At 43.9% G+C, this 15,585-nt stretch overlaps 1 protein-coding gene across 3 annotated transcripts in view; it reads right to left on the reverse strand.

Annotated features, from left to right (window-relative positions):
* Mob3b (MOB kinase activator 3B) overlaps nucleotides 1–13,681 on the reverse strand; it is a 209,135-nt gene extending 195,454 nt beyond the window's left edge. For 2 of the 3 annotated variants that reach the window (XM_017797129.2, XM_008828959.3), the window contains exon 1: nucleotides 13,533–13,681. The gene's annotated coding sequence lies outside the window, so the exon portion shown is untranslated. Of the gene's footprint in view, nucleotides 1–12,428; nucleotides 12,540–13,532 lie in introns of those variants that run through there. The other variant, XM_008828960.3, reaches the window with a different exon arrangement.
* Nucleotides 13,682–15,585: the final 1,904 nt, after the last annotated feature.

Here is a 15,585-nt window from a genome sequence, read left to right on the forward strand (position 1 = left end):
GAAACCCATTCTATGCCATTTCTCTCCATCAGTGACTTTGGACCTGAACTAATAGTGTTATTTCTCATAAATCTGATAACATCAGGTCTAGGAGTCTGGGAAAAATTGAGTCTTAATTTATAAAGTTCCAAATAACTTTTAAAAATATTGGGCTGGGCATGGTAGTGCACGCCTTTAATCCCAGCACTTGGGAGGCAGAGGCAGGTGGCTCTTTGTGAGTTTGAGACCAGCCTGGTCTACATAGTGAGTTCCAGGATAGCTGGGGCTACAAGGAGACCCTGTATCAAAAAGACTAAAAAGTAAATAAATAAATAAAAAATAATTCCTCCCAGAGCTGAGAAGCCCTTGTGACATATCAGAAAGAGCTTAGGTTATAACAGACCTCTCCAACTTTGAAGTAGGGACAACATGGAGCTTCCAGAGTCCCTGTTCTTTTACTGACGGGAGATGCTCCTATGTACAGAAGCAGAGGGACAAGGAATCGTCACATGACATTGGAAAACTTAGGTTGATGGAGGTGAAGAGACCTTGGCGTGGCCCAACCTGACCTCTCAGTAGTACCTGGACCTTAAGCAAGTCACTTCATCCCTCCTGACCTCAATGATTTATGTCTAAATGCCCTCCAAATGCTACACTGTATGATTTAGAGTCTGTACTTCAATGCCACCTCAGGGAAGGAATGTTACCAGGAAGAAAAGACACCCCTGCCCCCGCCCTGTCTCCCACTGGGTCCAGATTATCCCCAGATAGTATTCCTAATACCACACACTGCTCAGACACCAAGAAGTTCTATAATTTATATCAGAGTCCTCTGCCAGTCTAAGGACAGCTCACATGGATTCTTCCACAATGCCTCTTCATTCTTCATTAATGACACATTCAGACATAGTCTGGGAACAAGTGCACACTCATCCACCGGGTAAAGGGCAAGATTGTCTGGTAGGTGATGTCTTTCATTGCTACCCTAGATGTGAAAGCCCTCTTTAGGGCTCAAAAGGACCAGAGAAGCCAACTGTGGAATGATAGAGGCTCTGCTGACAATCCCAAAATCAACATAGTCTTTATTAACTGCATATTGTTCTTAGGTACTTATGCAATTATGGTAAATTTCTTTTATCTAGGATTATTTTCTAACACTCAGATCCTTCCTATATAGTAAGTTGTAATGTACATAGCATTCAGTTGGCCACAGAACTGGTGTTAGTGTGTTCAAAGAGCTTCTCAAGTGGTGCTATGATAAACGACTGCTACTGAGCACACACACACAAATACTGAGAGCACTAATACAAACAGGTGGTAAAATGGTGGAAAGGGTTTTTGCACTTTGCCCACATGATCCAATAGAATTGAGAAACACTGGAAATCACATGGTCTTTTTGGGGGGGGGGGTTGAGACAGGGTCTCCCTGTAGCCTGGGCTGTCCTGGAACTCACTACGTAGACGAGGCTGGCCTTGAACTCACAGAGATCCACTTGCCCCTACCTCCCGAGTGCTGGGATTAAAGGCATGTGCCACCATACCCAGCCACATTTTGACTCAACAAACAGTTGGCGTCTTTATGTAAGAGCCGCCATGATTATAAAACACGGTAACTCACATTTCTATACTGGAGGGAGAGATATACGAATCAACCCCAAAACACAAGACCAAGTTATACCTGGCATAGAGACACAAAAGCGCTTATGACTTAACTTCAGGAATTCAAAATAGAAACATACAGAATGAAGAGGACTCATGAGTGGCCATTTATCGTTCTGAGAATTCTTCAGTCATTCCCAACACCTGACTTGTCTCCCTCACCCCTACACAAGGATGAAACCAAGATCTAAATCTCTGTCAGTCATCAAGACATGATTCAGCTATCTTCATTTAGTTACCCAGCAAATGAGAGCTAAATATCTACTATGTGCCAGGTGCCTTGCTAGCTACCTAGGTCTATCATGGGCCAGGTCTAATGAACCATTTGTTCTGGCTTCATCTTCATGAAGAACTTACAATGCAGATTTTTAAAACATGTCTCCAAATGATAGGGGCTGGAGAGATGGCTCAGTAGTTAAGAGCACTGGCTACTCTTGCAGAGGACCCAGGTTCGATTCCCAGCACCCACGCAGAGGCTAACAACCATCTGCAACTCCAGTTCCAGGGGAATCTGATGCTCTTTTCTGACCTCCAAGGGCATTGCACAACACAGGTGCACTTATGCACATGCAGGCAATACACTCATACACATAAAATAAAAATAATAAATAAAATATTTTTTAAAACCATGTCTCCAAATGATACCGTCACAGAGATATACTTCAGGATTAAGTTCCAAAGCTATCACAATTTTGATAGTCCTGTTTTAGCAATTTCAGAAATACATATAAAAGATCTCCTATCCCCATCCATGGAGGTGAGATCCAGATCCCTCAATCTCTGTGGATTCTACAGGGCATTTGGAAGGCAATGGTTAACAAAGCAGCTGCTGCAGCGGCCATCATTGGCCTATGTTTAGACAGAAGAAAGACATGAACAAGGCCACTGATAACTACCGCTGTCAGAGGGAAGGAGAAGAGAAGCAGGACATGAGGCTGAGCTGTGAAGGGCTTCACTTTCCTAGTGGGGTCAAATTTTCACAATGTGGAAATATCCACGACTGGCCAAGTCACTATGATCCTTCACATCAGGGGCAGCTTTAAGAGTAGCACAAACCCGGAAGGACAGAGCATCATGTAAGGGCTGACCCCAAAGGTGAGGCAGTGAGACTGAATTGGCAGAGCTTACAGGGTTGCTCTAGGCTAAGCAAACCGCAGTGCCAGACTTCAACCTAAGTAAGCGAACAACTTCGTGCTCAGTTACCTTCTAATCCCACACCTGGAACGACTCACACTCAGACCCTGAGTAACAAGGATGATCAACGAGTTACTCTCACCCAGATTTGAAGCTTGTCTTCTAATAAGAAGCAATAAATCTTCACAGTAAATCCCATGAGCCACGAGATGAACCCAAGCTATCATGTCTCCCTGAAATGTCTCATTTCCCCATTTTGTCAAAAAAAATTGTATTTTGCTCTTTAGTCTTAGCCTTATTATCCACAGGGATGTCACGTGATTCCACTGATAACAGGGTAGGCCTTGATTTCCCTCTAATAAAAACAGTACTACACATACTACCTCAGAGCATGATAGAAGTAAGTACAGGTATCATAGGCACAATGCTGGCGTGTCAATGTACATCCTGCTCATGATACACCATGCAGTTGTGACAGATGTGTTCGAGGGGGAAAAAGTTTTCCTTATATTGTTTTTTTTTTTTCGACTATCTGATTCCAAGATAAATTCAGATGGCAAGGAACAAATGACTGATGATCAAATAATGCTTCTAATTAGAGCAATTAGCAATCACATGAGTGTATGCATGTGTGTATTATGTGTGTGTCCTCTCTGGCATACACTCTGTTGTTTGGGATCTGTGCATATGTAATGCCAGCACAGAGAAATGAAACCAAATGCCTCTCTGCAAAAGATGGAAAGAAGGCAGAGGACAGGCTTCCTGCAGAGAGGATGTCACTTCTGAACTCCATCACACATCCATGAGAATTTGCATCGTCAATAGGGCTACCAGATAAAATAAGATACCAAGTTAAATGGATTTTAGATCAATGATAAGTTCTTTAATCTAGTATGTCTCAAATATTGCACGGGTGTTCTGTTTATTTGCTAAATCAGGCAACCCTAACAATGGAGAGGGGTGGGTATATGTACCATCCACCTTTGTTCGTCCTTCTTTGTCATGAATGTGGTCAGTATCAGCATCAATTAACACTTAAAACACACAGGAAGTGAGGTCCATCTAAGATTGTTTCGCTTACTAAAAATACTTCAAACAAGACTCTTCTATTGTTAAGCGCCTGTCATCAGGTAGTACACCCTATTCTTCCTTCTTCAGGACCTGGGTCATGAGTCACATGTGACAAACACTTAAAAGATGTTTTGAATACATAAGGATATGAGCTGAAGAGGGAAATTTTGAGTGAGAGCTAAAATAACAAACCACACATAGGGGAAACACAGGGAGCTTTAGGGTATCTGACAACAGCTAAATCTGCTGTTCTCCACCTGTGTGCGGAAACATCTTACTATTGCAAGGCAATTGGACAACTGCTGAACTGTCTAAAATAAGTGTAAAGTATACTAAGCACCAGTGTGAGTTCAGTGGGGAGTGTTTTAAGTTAGAGATCAACGCTTATAAAAGTATTCACTTCAAAACCTATAATTAAGGACGACAAACAAGGCACTGCAAAATCCCCAAAGAACAGACAGTTCTAGGGCTGTTTGAACCAGAGATTTAGATAGAACTCATATGAGCTATGTAAGCAAGCATGGCCCACAGAGGTCCCTTGCAATTTATTGATACTGTGTGTGTATGTGTACACGTGTATGATCACAAATCCTTGTATATATGCATAAATATGTTTTTAAACAAAAAGATAAAAGATCAGTACATTGGCCACCTATATAATCTGTGTTGCTCATATCAACTGAGTTGTTACTGAGACAGGGAAACTGTCATTTCTTTTGAAAAGGCATGTTTAAGTCAAAGAAGAGCATTGATTCCATTTTGGGTATACAATATTTTTCTTTTTTATTTTTTAACATGTATCTTCTCTTAAAATAATTTTTTCTTTTAAATAAGAAATACTTGCTCATCACAGAAAACTTTTAAAATATAGGTAAATAAAAACAAGGATAAAAAAATCACTTATTTTTCCAGTGAGATAATGATTCAAAGTTTTTCACATACATATCTCAAGGTTCTTTTCTGTACAAATATGCATATACCTACATGTGAGGTTATTCATTCATTTATTTATTTATGGTCTTTCTGAGAGGGGGTCTCCCTGTAGCCAGAGCTGGCCTGGAACTCACTATGTAGACCAGGCTGACCTCAATCTCAGAGATCTACTTGCTTCTGCCTCCTGAGTGCTGGGATTATTATTATGCCTAGCAAGATGTTTATTTTTGTGTGTTTGTGTGCATGTATATATGTGCACAACATGTGTGCCTGGTGCTCCCTGAGGCCAGAGGAGGCTATGGATCCCCTGGAACTAAAGTTACAGACATTGTGAGCCACCATGTGGGTGCTAGGAACTAAGCCAAGTCCTCTGCAAGAACAACCAGTGGTCTTAACTGCTGAACAATCTAGGTCTGATATAGCTATATTTAAGAAAAATTATAATAGACTCCAGACTATCAAGAAAGCGTGTTTTAATCTACAAAGTATGTTCAACCAAGTGGCCAAATATAATCTCACAGATAATCTTTAGTGATTATGCAGTTTTTTTTACTGATCTTTACTTAACCAAATACCTATGAACTTACTCCATTTTTCCTTGTTGTGATGAACTTCCTAACAATTAAGTCTTTGAAGATATCCTCATTCTTTGAAAAAGGGGTGGAGAAACTCTAAGAGGAATAATTACTGATTAAAAGCTTATTCACTAAAAAAAAATTTTAATTTGGCGTTCTTGAGACAGGGTCTCTCAGTGGCCCCAGCTGTCCTGGAACCTGCTATGTAGACCAGGCTGGCCTTGAACTCACAGAAATCCACCTGCCTCTGCCTCCCAAATGCTGGGACTAGAGGCATGCGCCACCACACCCGGCAATTATTCACATTTTTAAAGATTTTGCTCAATGTCACTATTTTGCCCTCTATGACAGTTATTTCAAATGTATAATCCCATATAAAAGGACCCATTTTCCTTAATTTTGTTTTTGAAAATTAGCCACACCAAGAAACCTGTCTGTGAAATTAGAATTTATGCCGGGCATAGTGGGCATATGCCTATAATCCCAGCACTCCAGAGGCAAAGGCAGGCAGATCTCTGTGAGTTCACGGCCAGCCTGGTCTACATAGTGAGTTCCAGGTTACCTGTAGCTACCAGGAGACCCTGTCTCAAAAACACCAAAAAAAGAAAAAGAAAAAAGAATTTATATAGATAGCGCATAGAGTAATATCTGCAATTTTCTGTTTTTAAGAAACCAGTTCAAATATCAAGATTTTAAGAAATTACATGCATCCATAATTAGTTTTTGATACAAAAAAAAACTGATTGAGAAAAACTCTTAAGCCAAATTTTCAGTCACAGTTGGCTGCTGTAGAACTCCAGCTGATTACCATTTTAATAGAAATTTTTTGAAAATTCATTAATTTCCATCCTTACAAAAAATAGGAAAAGAAACCAAGCTCTTGCAAAGTTATCTATTTTATTTTCCTAAAGAAAGGAATCCCTTTTCTTGAACCATGATCAGAAGAAGGTTATTTGGTCACACAATGTAAAGACCATGGACAGTGGACAGTCATTACCACCACAGTCATAGAAGTCCAGGTGGAGCTATCTTGGCTGAAATGGACGACCTCTCATCTCATATGCCATTTTAGTGAGAAACAAACAAAGGAACAAGAAAAATAGTTTATGGATTCCAGAACCACCAAGAAAGAAGGAAAGAGAACCAAGTCAAAGTTTACAAATTCTATATATCTAAATTTATATCTAAACTGTATCAAAAAGAAAATGCATGATATTACAACAGAGAAATTAATAAAGCTGAAAAATTTCTTAAATATACAATCCACTGGAGGATTTCTAAGACACAGGCATATGAACTGCAACCCAGAGACAGATATATAATTAAAGGAAAGGTTAGTTGTGGAATATCAATTTCTAGTGTCAAGAGTAAATGAAGCCAACTTCATCTTCTATTTCATAGAGCTATGCAAAACTGACCAACTCTGCTTTTCATCCTTTCAACAATTTTATTATTTTTTTTAATGTGTGTGTGTGTTGCCTGTATGTATGTAAGTGCACCACATGTGTGCAGTGTCAGTGAAGGCCAAAAGAGGGCATCAGATCATTCTGGAACTGGAGTTGGAGACAGCTCTGAGCTGCTATGTGGGTGCTGGGAACCCAACTGGATCTCCTACAAAAGCAGCAAGTACTCTTAACTGTGGCCATCTCTCCAGTTTTTGAGAGCCAAAAAATTACGTTAAAAGAAAAAAGAAGAAGAAGAAAATATCCAAATACAGAAGCTTGATTTGTTAAGATCAGGAAGAGCTAAACTATGTTAGTGTTATTGCTAATGATCTAATCATCAATAATCACCATCATTTGGTCAATGTAGACTTCAGGGAAACTTCCTATTTGGCTATAGGATCAGGTGCAAAATATATTTCCAGAAGGTTCATTACATCTTCTATAAAAGGCGAATTTTGTTTTTGTTTTGTTTTCAGTGCTGGGAACTGAACTCAGAGCCTTGCACATGCTTGGCAAACATTCTGCAACTGAGCTACACCTCACCTCTTGTGTGTCAGTTTGTTCTGATGAATCATTAGTGTCAGGTACTTAAAGTAATGAATTGGTAATGCTTCGCTCACTTTTCCTTAAAAAAAAAGAATTTCCAAAACCTGTGTCGTCACCTACAGACAAAAACAGCTGGAGGCAAAGGAAAGGGACTGTATCTTGAGGACTGGAAAAGGCTAAGTTAGAAAACTCCTCCCACTGAAGATATTTAGGTATATAAGGACCAAGAAAGCCTACCTAGGCAAACACTGTCAATTTGGGGGTTTGTGGATTGTTTTTACCCTGGGAAACAAATGAGTTGAGATGACTCCAAAGCGTTTATGCCTGGTGTTCCTCCTGGTTCTGTTCATTACACCCATCAGATCTCAGAACTGTGATAACATGGATGTTACCACCTTGAAAAATATGAAACTTCTGAGCAGTATGATCCATTCTCCTCAACATTGTCTAAGAGAAATCCGGGCTTTTGAATTTCCAAAAGAAGTCGTGCCATACATCCAGTCTGTGAAAAGGGACATCAAGAAGGCCCTCTACTATATGTCTGCTCAGATTCTCAGTCTCTTCAGTTACTATACCTCCATCTCCACTCAGAGACTGGAACACCTACAACACATGGAAAGGGGACTTCTTGAGCAACTGGAGGAAGTGCAAAACTGCTTCAAGGAAGAGGACGGAAGCCAAACGGAAGAGGACCAGATGATGCCCTCCAGATCAAAGGACCCCCAGTGGGTCTACCTGGAATTGAGCAACTATTTCATCAGAATCAAGAAGTTCCTGAGAGAGAAGAAATTCAGTTTCTGTGCCTGGAAGATTGTCAAAGCGGAAATCAGAAGATGTTTCCACTTCATGTATAACTTCACAAAACTACTCAACAAGCAATCAGGTAATTTTTAGAGTTAAAATTACGTTTCCCTCCCAAGTCTCCTCCTTCAACTTCTGTTTAAGGATGACCTTGCTGTCTTTGACTTAGCTGTGTCCTCAGACTGTTGTAGTGTATGTAACATTTGCTGTCTCTGAGGTACAACAGCTAACTTGTATTAACCAACCCCCGGTGGCCCCATGGATTTTGTTAGAAAATGCTGAAAGACAAGTTGAAAAGAATAAGATTTCTTCTCCATCTCTCTGTCTTCTGCTTTCCTTTAACTATTTTGTATTGGCTTTGTCCTACCATCTTAGAAAGTTACCAAAACGGTGGTTAACAGATACGGAACAAAGAAGATTTGAAAAGGACACATTTCAATGAATCATCTTTCTAGCTGCCAAGTTTTCTAGTCTATAAAAGTTCATCACATTAAGAATCTATGTCCACTCTGTAAAATAAAAACCTTTTCCCTTCTACCACCTCCTTCTCAGAGGGAAAAATGTTGAGACTTCTGGCCTATTTGGTTGTCAGCTTGTTTCTTTGAAACTATGCAGTTTGAAGAATGGTATGTGACTGCTTTAAGAGTCAGGATCCACAGTGACATTTGGACAGATAGTTGTATTAGATGACCATAAAGCTCCTACTTAACACTTGGGAGCCTGTGATTCTAATGCAGCACACTCATCACGTCTAGTGTATACTGTCTGATTCTTACATCTGAAGGCATAGAAAGGGCTGTGGATGTAGCTCAAGGGTAGGGCTACTTGCCTAGCACATGAGACACTTGGGTTGGAGCCGCAGCACCATAGTGGGAAGAAAAATGTAAAGTCTTGGGAAATTATAGCATCAGTCTTTCATTGTGGGTGGTTTTCTTTTGTGTGTGTGCAACTAAAATGAATGTCTAAAGTTATATTATGGAAAGAATTTTAAATTGCATTTGATTTTCCCAGTTAGAAAATGTTTTACTGTCAGTTAAGTAAATTAGGCATTCTAATAATACTTGACATTTGTGATGGCTTTTTTTTTTTTTTTTTTTTTTTTTTTTTTTTTTTTTTGGTCTTTTTTTGAGACAGAGTCTCCCTGTAGCCCCAGCTGTCCTGGAACTCACTATGTAGACCAGGCTGGCCTTGGACTCACAGAAATCTGCCTGCCTCTGCCTCCCGAGTGCTGGGATTAAAGGCGTGCACCACCATGCCCGGCTGTAATGGCTTTTATCTTTTTTAAAAAAATATTTTATTTGGCCGGGCCTGGTGGTACACGGCACACAACTTTAATGAGAGCACTCGGGAGGCAGAGGCAGGCCGATCATGGTGAGTGAGTTCAAGGCCAGCCTGGTCTACATAGTGAGCTCCTGGCCAGTTGAGGCTACAGGGAGACCCTGTCTTAATAAGACCAAAAAATATGATATATATACTTTATTTATTATTTTTATTTTATGTATATGAGTGTTTTGCTTGCATATATGTAAGTGTACCCATGTCATGCATTGCCTGTGGAGGTCAGAAGAGGACGTCAGATTCCCTGGAACTGGACAGTTGTTAGCTGCCATGTGAGTGCTGGGATTCAAACCCAGGTCCTCTGTAAGAGCAGCCAGTGCTCCTAACCACTGAGCCATCTCTCCAGTCCTAGCTTTTATCTTTTTAAAGTATCCTGATTACCTAGATTATTTATCTAACTCTCCTTGTACAGTCCTTCATCAATTTTTACTCACCACTTAGTTATTAGTAATAATTAATAATAATAAAATAGTAATAATCCCTATTTTAGAATCCTGTCTCTTCAACAGGAGCTTAGAGATTGGTGCTACTGAAATGCCCTTGGAAGGCCTCTCTTGCTCAGACTATCACCAACACACTGCTAAATTCTTCAGATTCAAAACTGTTCCAAGTTCAGGATTCCAAACAATATAGCCCAAAAAAGAAAGTCTTATGGTAAGAGTAAGACATTTCAGTGAAAAGGTAGGAAGAAACGTTTAAAACAACAAGTTGTGGATTATGGCATTTAGGTTACCAGCAAAAGAATCAGACAATAAAATGAGTAAATTTGGTCAAAACAGCTCATCAATAGAGTTGTTTTAGACTGGAAGGCAGGGATGGGGGTAGGGGGAGCTGGAGCATGCAAACTACTAAGCAGAAAATTTACACAGCACTTTCCATAAATTTCTCTAATACCTTTACCTCACCTCCCTAATAATTCTACCGAGATGACTGCAGTTACTGTAGCTCACTTTAGGTGCTATCCTACTATGTGTTAACTCTACACAAGGGAAGAGAATTGGCTAAGTGGATGGGCATGTAGTTCAGTGGTAGAGCACATGCCTAGAGTGTGTGACACCCTGGATTTGATCCCAACACTGTAAGGAAAGAAGGACAAGTAAGAGAAGGAGAAAAGCGTTGGCCAAGAAAGCTAAGCACCTTCCAATGAGTACAGATGTGTGTGAGGATGGCTAGGGCAGGGCAGGGGTTCGAACAGTGCTCTTTAAAGATCACATCTAATCAAAAGAAAGGGAGAGCCAAGTGCCGTGGCATGCACCTTTAGCCTCGGCCCTCTGGAGGCAAAGTCAGGTGGATCTCTATGAGATCCAGGTCAGCCTGGTCTACATAGTATGTTCCAGACCAGCTGGGGCTACAGGGAGACCCTGTCTCAAAAAAAAGAGGGGGAAGAGGGGCACAATCCCGTGGAAAAGAACGCAAACTGACAACATAAGCAAAGAAATGATAGACAGCAGGAAACATTTTATTCTCACCTTTGATTGCAATGCAAAAATAGGGCAAGAATAAAATATTCCTCTCCATTAACGTGGCAGAGATGGGAAACAATGGTAACACCGCTGGGGACAGGATAAACTGGCCTGTTCTTACTAGGCAAAATGGCAGTCTTGTACAGCCGAAAAATTGTATCAGTCCTCCACGTCTCCAGAAATGTACTCCAAGGAGATGGATAACGGGCAGCAAGCGGTTTGCTGGCGCCTAGCTTTGTTATTCTCTTTACGTTCAATAATTTTTTGAAGTTTTTTCATTCTAAAACTAAAAAAAAAACAAAAAAAAAAAAACCTTATCTTCCTCTATAATTACTATGATTTCTTTCCTGGCATTGCTGGGCCAAGCATGACTTTTTTAATGATGCCTTTTGGTCCTTTCTGAGCAAAGAGATCCTAGGCAGGTCTTCTTCAGCAGGTCCTGTTTATTACTTTGCTGCTGTTAAATTTTAAAAAAAAATCTATCTTGGGGGTCATTTTCATAATGGGAAGCTTAGAAAGTGACTTTGGGCACCCAACAGAGATTTTGCTTCCTTTTGACAGCCCCATTGGTACCGTCTAGAAGTCTCTGGAGACAAAGTTCTCTGTATTTCTTTTCCTGAACAAACAACCTCTTCCTTGTTAAGTGGAAGCTCAAAAGTTCTCTTTAGTAAAGAGCAAACTAGACTTGTGCCCAGAACAGTTTCTACTTAAAATGTTTGAATGAGGGCTGGGGGTAGCTCGTGGTAGAGCACTTGTTTAAGCATGCACACGGCCCATCCCCAGCAGGTGGGGGTGTTGAATTGGTACACAGGTCACAGGTGTCCCCAGATAAGCCTCCCCTGAGTTGAGGTGGGTGGGAATATCAAAGCTTGGAGGACCAAAAAAGCATGTTATTGTATCCCCTTGGAAGAAGGGGATGGTTTCTGGGGAAACCATTCGCGTTCCGGGCAACTTTGCTTTTGCCCAGATTCCTTAATGAATAACCCACACTCGTTAACAGATCAACATGCAAGCGCCAAACTTGCTCAAGGAAACAGGATCGCCTACCATCTAACAGGCGTCCGGGACAGGAGAACTCTGGGCTATCCCAAACCACCTGTTTGGAAGCGAACACGCAGCGCCAGCTTCTGGTTAACCGCGTGCTCCCGGCCTGCTTTTCCTACACTGCAGGGAGGGTTTACGGTTTAAACTTGGAGCCCTAGACGAAGTCAGAAGTCCACCTCCATTCCACAGTGAGTCAGGTCACCCTCAGGTCCCAGCAGTCTCCAGATCGTCTCTGTTATCTGTGTCTCCACTCTTCCCACGGAGAGTCACCCGCCCCACCGCCCGTGGGAAACTGCAAAGCCCTAAACTTCACTTCTCGGCGAACAGGGGCGTCCAGCCCCGTCCGCCGGCCGGCGCCCGCCTCCAGCTGGCCACAGGTCCTGACGACCCTCCCGCAGAGCTAGATTTCCGGAGTGGACACACAGCCTTGTCCCACTCACCCGACCGTGACAACGTGTGCGATCTGCGTCCCGGGCAGCGCGGGGGTGAGAGCTGAAAATGCGCCCGGGGCCACAGGCAGCCGCGAAGGCGGGGTCACTAGCAACTTTCCCTCCGCCCTCTAACCGCGAGGCTCGGGCGGGGCAGCCCGGGGTCCCCATCCCCTGCTTTCGTACCCCGCGCCCCGGACTCAAGCCCGCACCAAGGCCGGCGCGCAGGCCCGAGAGCAGGGGAGGCGCCTTCCCCTTCCCCGGGAGCCCCGCCAGGGTGGAAGGAGCAATGGGGGGACTGCGGGGGAACAAAAGGCCATTCATCCGGGCCACCCCGCTGGGCTCGGTCGCGCGGTCCCCGCCGCGGAGACTTACCGAAGGGTCGCCAAGGCAGCGGGGACGGGTCCGAGCGGTTTAGTCTAAGCTGCGCGCCAGGCGGCGGGAGTCTCACTCTCCACCGCAGCCCGGAAAGCAAAAGGAACGCAGGGGAATCAAAGAAAAGTTTCAGGGTTTTCACTTTCTCGGGTGCAGGGAAGGGAGGGGCTGCGGTTCCAGATGTTTGACAGTTGCGGGTCCAAATATTCAGCAAGATTTGCACTTTGTTTACACCCTCCCTCCACGCAGCATCCATAGCCTCGGGGGCAACCCGACACGGGCGCAGCAGCCCACGCCGCCCCGCGCCAGCCTCCGCCGAGACCCCGGCGCCCCGACGCGTCCCGGTGCCCGGACGCACTTGGTAAAAGTTTGTCCTCCCATGGCGCACGCCGCGAGCAGCTGCGATTCCGAGTGGGTTCGGGTGAGGTGCGCACCCGGAAAAGAGGCTCTGATTGTACTCTTTCAAGATCAGGCCAAGGGTCCCTGGGTGGGAACTGGACCTCCGTTCCTGCCCGGAAAGTGCGCACCCGGAGCCGGCGAGAAGCCCAGGCGCGGGCACCGGTCGAAACCAGCCTCCAAATCCCGGAAGCCGGCGGATGAGGGCTGGGGAGCGGGGTCTGCCACCTCCAGCCCCGCGGTTGATCCGCCCCAGGTGCACCCGGCACCTCGGCCCGCCAGGGTGCAAGCCGCCGCCGGGAGCTGCGGGACGGCGCCGCCTCCCTCGCTGGAGGGGTTTCTTACCCTGGGTTTCACTCTTCACCCCGGACCCGGCTGACTTCCTTCACCCGGTCAGCGGCGGCAGCTGCGGTTGGGAGAACACGGCCCGAGCGCCTCGCTTGCCGCTCCACCCGAGGCCCTGGTGGTCAGCGAGCGACTCCAGATGCAGCCGCCGGGGCTTGGACTCGGCCCAACGTGCACCCAGCGCGCCGCGCAGCCCGCGTGGGCTCCTCCGCGTCCAGGAGATCCAGCGGGGTCCCCTGGCGGCAGCCGCTGGAAAGGCAGCTAGGTGAAGAAAGAAGGCCTGCGGGATCCTCTAACCCCCAGAAGAAGCTGAGGCAGGGGCAGCCTAAGGGGTCCCACGGCCAGAGCAACAAGGATGTTAGGTCAGAAAAGATGTGTTCAGGGTCCGCAACGGCTATTTACAAGACACCCAGAAAAGGCCAAACGGCTTACCTTCCCCAAGACTTTCTAAGTTGTAAAATGCCTTGGACTGCCTGACAGAGAAGGGAGAATTAAACCATCGTAAAACACTGATTCAACAGACTTGGTAGACAAGCAGACTGCTAGCCACTTCCTACTTAGATGAGTGGTTTACTACAACCCTTAGACTTCAGTATTATACCGTAAAAACTGGGGAAAGCAATACGTACCCTGTAGGTAGTCGTTAAGAGTAAATCAATTATAGGGGGCTGGAGAGATGGCTCAGCGGTTAAGAACACTGACTGTTCTTGCAGAAACCTGGGTTCGAATCCAAGCCACATGGCAGCTAACAACTGTCTGTAACTCCAGTTTAGGGGATCCGACAGCCTCTTCTGTCCTCCGGGAGCACTGCACTACATGGGTGCACTCACTTACATGCAGGCATAACACTCATACACATCAAATAAAAATAATATTTTTTTAAAAAAGTAAAGCAATTGTAGAAAGTAGTCTTTGCTGTGCATGTGGCGCAGGCCTTTAATCCCAGCACTTGGGAGGCAGAGGCAGGTGGATCTCTGTGAGTTCAAGGCCAGCCTGGTCTACACAGTGAGTTCCAGGACAGCTGGGGCTACAGGGAGACCCTGTCTCAAAAAGACCAAAAAAAAAAAAAAAAAAAAAAAAAAAAAAAATTCTTAGTAGGAGTCTTCAAACATGAGTTGCCTAACTTTCTGAGAAAAAGGAATTGGATTTCTCTATATCATTTTATTCCCCATAACATCTTTTTTTTTAAAAAATTATTGAAATTTGTGAATTTCATACAAAATATTTTGACCATATTTAGACTGCATCCCCTATATGCACCCCTTTTAATCCCCCCATTACATGTACTCTCTCACATATATTAAAGCCTATCAGTCAATTTTGTGTCCCTAAATGCCCTTCAGTGTGGACCCATCCACTGGAGCCTGATAAACCTATGCAATGTCACATCCTTAAAGAGAACTGACTCTCCCTCTTCCAGAAGCTATTGAATGCCAACAGTTTCTGAGCTCCTGGGGCTTCTTCCCCACTTCTATGCTGGGATTTTGTCTGGCTTGTTTGCATGGGTCTTGTGAGTGCTGTTACCATGGCTGTGAGTTCATATGAGCAACTGACCAGATGTCTGGAAAACTGTTTCCTTGTGGTTATCCACCACCTCTGGCTCTTACAATCTTTCCATTCCCTCTTCCAAAATAGTCCCCAAGCCTTGGGTGGCAGAGGTTTGATATAGGTGTTCTACTCAGGGACAAGCACTCTGCAGTCTTAGCCTCTGCACTTTATCAATGTCCTTTTATTCCCCTATGATAACATCTTAATGCACACTGATTGAGGAGTATCACATGACTAGGTACTGCATTCCACAATTCCTACTACACAGTTTAAAGAAGTAATGAAATAAGTAGAATTAGGTTATATATCTGCATACCTTACCTCCTGAGGCCTTCCCATCACACATACTTCTCTATCCATGATGCTTGTATTAGTTACTTTTCTGTTGTTGTGATAAGGCATGGTGGCAGAGGTGGCCAGAGCAGAAAGCCAAATGATCACATCTTCCAGCAGGCACAGGAAGCAGAGAGAGTCTGGAAATCCAGCAAAGCTTAAGAGCTCTCTA

Source organism: Nannospalax galili, unplaced genomic scaffold, assembly GCF_000622305.1.
Source record: "Nannospalax galili isolate Female #2095 unplaced genomic scaffold, S.galili_v1.0 scaffold52, whole genome shotgun sequence".
Taxonomy (NCBI): domain Eukaryota; kingdom Metazoa; phylum Chordata; class Mammalia; order Rodentia; family Spalacidae; genus Nannospalax; species Nannospalax galili.